The sequence below is a fragment of the Mytilus trossulus genome, chromosome 1 (assembly GCF_036588685.1).
Source record: "Mytilus trossulus isolate FHL-02 chromosome 1, PNRI_Mtr1.1.1.hap1, whole genome shotgun sequence".
NCBI classification, from domain to species: domain Eukaryota; kingdom Metazoa; phylum Mollusca; class Bivalvia; order Mytilida; family Mytilidae; genus Mytilus; species Mytilus trossulus.
Genome location: NC_086373.1, coordinates 18,688,115 through 18,697,207, shown reverse-complemented (window position 1 = coordinate 18,697,207; position 9,093 = coordinate 18,688,115). Strand labels below are relative to the sequence as shown.

Genomic DNA, 9,093 nt, shown 5'->3' with positions numbered 1-9,093 from the left:
GTCTATACTCTCATATTTATTAAAAGAAAATTATTTAAAGAATTTGGTTTTGATGGCAGCTCTATTTTGACTCATATTGTAATTGTTTATAGTCTCTGGTCAATTCAATATATCATGGCATATCTTTTAGACACCTGGCTTTTGTTGAGGACTGCATGTTAGCACCTATAGCTAAATGCCTTTCGGGTGTTTTTGTTGTGTTATTGCTGTCTGATAATCAGATTGATAAACACAGCTACTTTTGCATAGGTACTATTTCTGTACTAAAAATATGTAGTACTGGAAATTTACTTTCAAAATTTGGTACTATTTTACTACTTTAAAATTATTGTAATATTTACGTACCTGTATTTTACAGTACTTAATTTGTACTGGAAATTTAGGTACTACAGATTTTTGGTTATTACTGTTACATTTTCAGCATTTTGAAAGTTTTTCTATTTCAAATCTCTTAAAATTATGATTTTCAAACATGGAATATTGTATCATGTCTGTACCAAAATATTTAGTACAAATCAAGTACTGTAAAATACAAGTACCCAAATATTACAATAATTTTAAAGTAAAGAAATAGTGCTAAAAATTAAAAGTAAATTTCCAGTACTACATATTTTTAGTACAGAAATAGTACCTATACAAAAGTAGCTGTGTATACCTCATATCTCATTGTACTAATAAACTAAAAAAGAAAGTTCTATGAAACAAAGGCTAGCTGATATACAAATGTACCAAATTGAAAGTCTCTAATTTACAACCATCTACTTCTTTTTTCATATATGCAAAATAGTTTTCTCGTTTGACACTGATCTTAAGGTGAAGGCAAAATGTTGACAAATAACAGGCATCTATATACCATTTAAAGATTTCAAAGTTTGGCTGCACAAAGCTAAACATTTTTTTACTTCATTTTTTATATAAAATTCATTTTCAATACATCGTGTACATGATATATATATATGCATTTTCATTTTTTTTAAATGTAACTTGTACATTTTTGTATGTTGACACAATAATCTGAATTTGAATTGTATTGTATTCTGAAAGTACTTATGGTTGAAAAAATAAACACAATAGTTAATTCCAGTTGGTAATGGTATAAATTTCTTGACTACCATGACTACCATGTCTGTTAATAAAGTTTAAGAGTCCACTTCTGCATATAATTGATATTTGTACCCAAGGATTCCTTCATACATTTCCACTTATCCTCCTAAGATGTTGCTCCAATGATAGAATCCTGTAATGCATACTTTGCAATCAGACTTTGGAATACTTCCTACAGTTCCTGTAATATAATAAAATCAGCATGTAATGTTTATTTCTGTATTGTAGTCCAGCAAAAAAGGTAACATCAATTTAATCTCCAATAATTTACCAAACTTATAATCAGGAGAAAACTGTATTGTATTTTAAACTCTGACATGATAAATTGGTACTTTTATGGTGATTTACCCAGTAAAATTTTGACAGTAAAACCTGGGTTTATCCAGTATTTCCCACAAACTCACAAACCCAGTTTCAGGACATTTTATGCCATAATAAATAATAGGTTTGTTTGCCCAAAAGTACCTACCCAGAAAAAAGCTGCCTACTCAAATTCTTTTATTGTCCTGATTTGAAGAAGTTTTTTTGTAATCAAATAGCCATGAAGACTAATAAACATCTGTAATTCAATTTCTTTTTTTGAAAAAAAAAAATAAAAAAAATGCCTACCTACCTACCTACCCACTATCTCAACCTTGGGTAGGGTTTGGGCAAACCTAAATATTTTTAAGTGTGGCCTTATGGTGCCAGACTACCAATTACTCCCTTCAATTTAGAATGTATGTAAAAGTAGCCCTACTCTGACAAAAAAAATAGAGTGTTTGATGTCCTTGTTTACTTAAACTAATCAACAAATTTGCAGAAATGAAACTTTTGGTGAAAGAGAAATATATCAAGACCATTTTGAGCCAAAATTTACTTGTCTATGAGTTTGCAATAACAATTGAGGATTTATACGCTCCATAGTATACTAATTTAAGATTTCCAGAAAACCAGGGGTTATTTTTGTTCGAAGGCCAGTTATTTTGTTAGAAGGCTTTTAAGGTATGGTAAAAAATTGGCATGTAAAAAGCTGATACATGTACAAATCAGGATATACCTGGTTTCTATGAAGTTAAACTTATGGTAAAATATTTCGAAAGCTGTGAAAATTGCAAAATTTGGTTGAACAGATAGGTATTTTTAATTGGTGATCTGACACCTTATAGCTCACTATTCTGTATCAGTTTTCTTATTGGTGAAAGCTGTACATATGCTCATTTATAGTTAGCAAAATTCAGTCATTTGGACTCTAGTGAATAGTTGTCTTATTGGCAATCGTACCATGTTAAATTTGTATAATAAACTTCTTATGAAAACAAACTCTATTCATGTATTTGTACTACACATAACCTGTACTATGTATATGTAAGTATACTTAGTGCCTATAAAAACACAACTCATCATTTTCAAGCCCCCTTCTTTCATGTCTTAACCCCTTACAATCATTGCTTACACCAAATATAGCTGATATCTTAATTGATTTTATACAGTATACAACAAACAGACTAAAATATGAAACTTGATATTGACCAATGAACCATCACAATGAATATCAGGTCATTGTAAGATGAACCATGCCCAGAAAGACATGTACTTCACCATACAATCAGTTGCAGACAAGACAAAATATACCTACATAACCTAATTCATGATATCAGTAATTGTTTAATCTTGGTCGAGCTATTTTGATAATTTGTTTTCCTTGAACTACAAGCATAACACATGGGTATATTTATATGTAATAAGAATTGAATCTTAGGAAAATCCAGAATATAAAATTCTATTCTCATAAATTTACAGTGTCTATTCCATACATGTATAGCAGATTAATTTTTCCCTTGATCTGTTGGTTGGTAGTGGGTTTTTTTTATTAGTCAGTTTGAGTTGACTCCTTTTTAAATTTGCAGATTTCAGCATTTTTTTAATACCATTTTGACTATAAAAACTACATAACAAAAACTGTACATACCAGTTACATGTACTATAGATACAGGGTCTCATCTACATGCATTTTTAATCAATTCATTCATGTCATGGTATAACTTCAAATCCTCTTTCATCTTTGGAGCAACAAATGTGTATTTCTGAAAATTTAAATTACATTAATTATTATAGATATAAGCCCTGAACCGGATTAATGTTTTCCAAATAAAACTAGAGGCTCTAAAGAGCCTGTGTTGCTCACCTTGGTTTATGTAAATATTAAACAAAAGACACAGATGGATTCATGACAAAATTGTGTTTTGGTGATAGTGATGTGTTTGCAGATCTTACTTTACTAAACATTCTTGCTGATTACAATTATCTCTATCTATAATGAACTTGGCCCAGTAGTTTCAGTGGAAAATATTAGTGAAAATCTACAAATTTTATTAAAATTGTTAAGAATTGACAATGAAGAGCAATAACTCCTTAGGGGGTCAATTGAGCATTTTGGTCATGTTGACTTATTTAAGGTCTTACTTTGTTGTACATTATTGCTGTGTACAGTTTATCTCTATCTATAATAATATTCAAGATAATAATCAAAAACAGCAAAATTTCCTTAAAATTACCATTTCAGGGACAGCAACCAAACAAGGGGTTGTCCAATTCATCTGAAAATTTCAGGGCAGATAGATCTTGACCTGGTGAACAATTTAACCATGTCAGATTTGCTTTGGTTTTTGAGTTATAAGCCAAAAACTGCATTTTACCCCTATGTTCTATTTTTAGCCATGACAGCCATCTTGGTTGGTTGGCCAGGTCATCGGACACATTTTTTAAACTAGATACCCCAATAATTGTGGTCAAGTTTGGTTAAATTTGGCCCAGTAGTTTCAGAGGAGAAGATTTTTGTAAAAGTTAGCAACGACGGACGACAGACGCCAAGTGATGAGAAAAGTCATCAATTCTGACCCAGATACCTTTAACCTTATCTAGCTTGTCAGCTTTACATGCACTTTAACTCTTTTTGAAAATCAAACTCTTGAATGTTCTTTATTGTATAAGTAAACAAACTGTCAAAGCACAGTTTATAGATTTTTCTAATTTCAAATCTTTCAAGGACCATAATTGTAATTTCTTAAAACATGTATTGAAAATCTTTCTCTGGTTACCAGTCTTCAGAAATGATGGTAAAATCTCAAACTTTCTGATAAAGATATCTCTTACTTATATCTATTTGACTCTAACTTAAGTAACTGTTTGTCCATTAAATTATTGTCAAATAGATTGCATGGTTAGCTGTTGTTTTTCTTACAGCTATCAATTGTTGCTGGTTGATGTAATCTCTTTTCAGTGGTCTCCTTCCTCTCTTTTAGGTCAAATCGTTTCAATATTAAGTCAGATTTCACAATTTTTTATTATAGCAGAATACCTTTCCCTCTTCATACAAATTGTGACTCCCCATAATACTTGAAATATAATAAAATCTATATTGTGATGTTTACTTACAAGTAGTCCCTGTTCTCCTGATAACCCATAGCCAGGTGGTCCTGTGGAACCAGCTCCTCCCTAAAACATGCACATTTGTATTATTAATTTTAATCAATGTTAAAATTCTTTTTACCATTCATTACTTTATACAATTTTTTAATCATTAACAATACATAATTTTCTAATTCCTTTGGCATTAATTTCAACCATATATGAATTTGTTTTCAATATTTTCAATATATCTGTTCTCACAACAACATACAACATTCATTAAAATAGATATTATAAGTTATATGATTCCTACTGACCCCATACGGATCCATAAAGGGGAAGTAAAATCCATAGGGGGTGAGGCCGGAGGCCGAGTCCCCTATGAGTTTTATTCACCCTCTATGGATCCGTAGGGGGTCAGTAGTTAATGGTATAACGAATTTATCCGACGCTGGACTTTTTCTGCTGTGTTTTGTTAAAAAAAAAGAAAAGAAACACAACAACATTAATAGATGACGTCGCCATTAACGCGTCATGAAACCCATATGAAACTTACTAACCCCATACGGTCTCATAGGGGGTCACCACGTGATGGCGTTTAACAAATCACAACTTGATAATTTATCTGTGGTCCGATAAAAGCCTATATATTGTACAAGAGTAATGTTAATTGAGTTGTCTTTTTACTTATTTATAAGTGGTGTATAAGCATACTTATGTGAGCATAACTCAAACACTTATCAATCAATCCTACAATATTTGCTACCATAAAAAGCCTACCATATACATTAAATCTACATGTGACAAAAACTGCTGAATACATACCACAGGGCCTGGATTTCCTCTAGGTCCTGAAGTTCCTTGTACTCCTGGTTGGCCCTAAAGTAAACAAAGTAATCATTTTAATATTGACCTTCCATCAAAAGGTATGCTCAAATAAAAAATCCTTTATAGTAATACTTTGTGATTCTTTGCTTACATTAAACAGAATCACTAGAAAGTCTTTATAAAAATATAAGGTTATGCACTAATGACTATGCATTTAGATCTACATTATTTTTTTCATAGCAAACTTTGTTTTGCTTAAGACATAATTTTCCAAATAAAAATTATCAAAGTTTAACAGTTTTTACACAATTTATATTCTTACAAATATTTGCTATCCAACTGTTTTTTATATTTTTTTTTTTTTTTAGATAGTACTTACTGGAGGTACAGCTGGTTCTCTTGGTCCAGAATTTCCTTTCATTCCTTTAATTCCAACTTCTCCTATTGCCCCGAGTACACCAGGTGCTCCCGAGTTTCCCTGAAAATAATATTGTGAAAAATTACACCAATCAACATCGAAAATTACTTCTTCTAAAAGTTTGTAACTTAAGCTATTTTCCACACACATTATCAGAAAAAAAATTATTGTCTATATTGCAATTTGACAAACACTAATTTTGATCATTGAGAAGCTTAATTTTTCCTCAACAATAGAATATTATTAAATTGTTCAACTGACTTTTATAGAGTTGTCTCCCTGTAATGTAACATACTACCTTAGTTTAATTTTGGACCCTTTGGACCTTAATGTAGACCAATTTAAAAACGGGACAAAAAATTAAGAATCTACATACACAATTAGATTCAGCATATCAAAGATCCCCAATTATTCAGTTTTTGATGAAATCAAACAAAAAGTTTAATTTTGGACCCTTTGGGCCCCTTATTCCTAAACTGTTTGGACCAAAACTCCCAAAATCATTACCAACCTTCCTTTTATGGTTATAAACCTTGTGTTCAAATTTTATAACTTTCTATTCACTTCAACTGAAGTTATGGTGAGAAAACCAAGAAAAATGCTTATTTGGGCCCCTTTTTGGCCCCTAATTCCTAAAATGTTGGGACCTCAACTCCCAAAATCAATACCAACCTTCCTTTTGTGGTCATAAACCTTGTGTTTAAATTTCATTGATTTCTATTAACTTAAACTAAAGTTATTGTGCAAAAACCAAGAATAATGCTTATTGGGCCCTTTTTTGGCCCCTAATTCAAAAACTGTTGGAACCAAACTTCCCAAAATCTATCCCAACCTTCCTTTTGTGGTCATAAACCTTGTGTCAAAATTTCATAGATTTCTATTTACTGAAACTAAAGTTATTGTGCAAAAACCAAGAAAATGCTTATTTTGGCCCTTTTTGGCCCCTAATTCCTAAAATATATATTATAACCCCAAAAAAAGAAATAAACTGATTATTTGAATGATTTTTTTTGCGCCACTGTCCAAAGACTATAGCTCTGCAAAAATAAAACATCTGAATTTTTATTTTCTGAACAGAATATATATTGAGCTTGATCATGTTGATCTGTAAACTTGTTACTGCTTGTCATGATCTAAAATAAATATAACTATAATAAGGGTGAGAGTTGGGATTTTCCTTACATGTCAATGATGTTTAACCCTGCCCCTTTCTGTACATGTATGTGCCAGTCCCAAGTCCGGAACCTGTAATATTTAGTAATTCTTCTTTGTTGCTTTGTTAGTTACTTAATGATATTTGTTTTTTTTTATCATTATTCTGTTTATTAATTAGCCATTATAATTAGTTTTCTTGTTTTAATGTTTTATATATACATTTGTGATTTTGGGGTCTTCCATCATGTCAATGTACAATGTACATGTAAATGTAGCTGAGTAGGTGATATTGGCTTTGCTTATTGTTGAAGGCTGTACGATGACCTTAAGCTTTTACTTTTTTGTCATTTGGTGTCTTGTGGAGAGTTGTCTCATTGACAATCAATTCCACATCTGATTTATATTGTATCGTCTTGTTGTAGTTATCGATTCATATATTTTTGCCAGTTCAAGACTTACAAAAATGTATGGGAACATTTCCCTCCCCTAGCTGGAAATTCTCTGGCCCTTGTGGTAGTTTTCTATAAATTGTTATCCAGATATGTTTGAATAAGAGAAATCAACACAGTTGTTTCCTTATGATATGACGTTAAATGATATCTAATGTTAAAAGTGAGGTACAGCCACCTGCAGAATAAAAGTGTACCACAGATTAGGTATTTGTGCTGGCTTTCAGTTACTGCTAGGAAGTCTTGAAACTTGTCAGTGATTGTCCTGTGTCATGTACAAATGTACATGTATGTGATAACTATTGTCCTGTGTCATACATGTACAAATGTATGCGATATTAAACTGCAAGTGTTTTGTTATCTATATATGACTGAGTTTATCATAGATAAGATACATGTAGTACAACATGAACAATGTAGTATCGGTTTGAATGATAAAAAAATATTCTTCTTGTCGCTAATTAGTGAGACTGTAAATTAGGTTTTGTTTTGATAAACTAGTAAAAAATGAGTAAAAACAATGATGTACATATACGTATGTACGTATTGTAAAACATGGAAAGTATTTTAATAAAATTGAGAATAGAAATGTGGACTGATGTAAAAGACAAAGAGACAACAAACAGACAGTTTACGGTATTTATTATATGTCTCTGTTATAATACTTAAGTCTTCACGCTGAGTGGCAGCTCAGGCATGTTAAATTGCTATCAGGCCTGTAAAAATCCTATCTACAGGACAGGCCTTCAGAATCTAACTAAAAAATTGAGCTCTGTGCCTGTAGATTTGACAGTTAATTGTGAAGACTGTTAAATACTGCAAAATGAAAGGGAAAATAATTTTTCGTTTGCAGCATTGAGCCATATACATATTTGCCGAATTTTTCAACATTCTTTGCCATACTCTGTTCAAATAATAAATATTATGCAAGCAGACAACATATAAAAAAAAAACAAATCAGGGCAAACAGGTACTTGGGTGAACGTGAAGTAATGAATAAATTTATGTCGAACAGAAGATTGAAGCTTTCAGTCATTGCAGATTTCTGTTTATTCCTGCACTATTTAATCATATTTTTTTAGTTACCTGAAGTATATCCTCGAGTATTTATTAATTCATAGCTCCTTGGCATTGGTTGTCTTGTTAAATTAGCTAAAACAAGTACTATTGTTGTTGACAAATTATTATCGGCTGCGTTCTTCTCTTCTTCAAAACGCGTCATAATCTGTATCTTTTAAGCGTTTTACAAAAATCCAAATCCGGACTACAGATTGGCGGATATTTTGCTGATGTTCAAAGTATTTCTCCATGTGAAAAAAAGGTATCCCCAATCTTGTAATATATAGTGACATATTAAATACAAAACAAATTCTTGGAACATTTAACAAATTATTTTGTTTTATAAGCATCCTTTACAAAGGAGCACCTCCACATGTACAACCCTTACAACCCTTTTATATGGCTTTAATTTATAAAATATATAATAACTTATTTAACTATTATTTCAATTAATAACTGGGACTTTTATATTGTTTAGTATAATCACAGATTATGACTGTGATTTCATTGTGTGAAATAATATATATTTATAAAGATAAATGTTTATAAATTAAATTCAATGAGAAATAAACCAGCCTTGTCTAATTAGCAATCATTTACCACACATTTAGCTTTCAAATACCATGAATTAGAATACAGGCAAGTCTGTCTCTAAAATAATATTTTACTGTCAGTCAATAAGTTTTCATA

At 31.0% G+C, this 9,093-nt stretch overlaps 1 long non-coding RNA gene across 1 annotated transcript; it reads right to left on the bottom strand.

Moving 5' to 3' along the window:
• Positions 1-962: 962 nt before the first annotated feature.
• On the bottom strand, positions 963-5,405 carry LOC134706899 (uncharacterized). The gene is made up of 4 exons (XR_010105671.1): positions 5,320-5,405; positions 4,522-4,581; positions 3,056-3,170; positions 963-1,285 (listed from the first exon to the last, which is right to left on the bottom strand). It is a non-coding gene; the product is annotated as an uncharacterized LOC134706899 (long non-coding RNA).
• Positions 5,406-9,093: the final 3,688 nt, after the last annotated feature.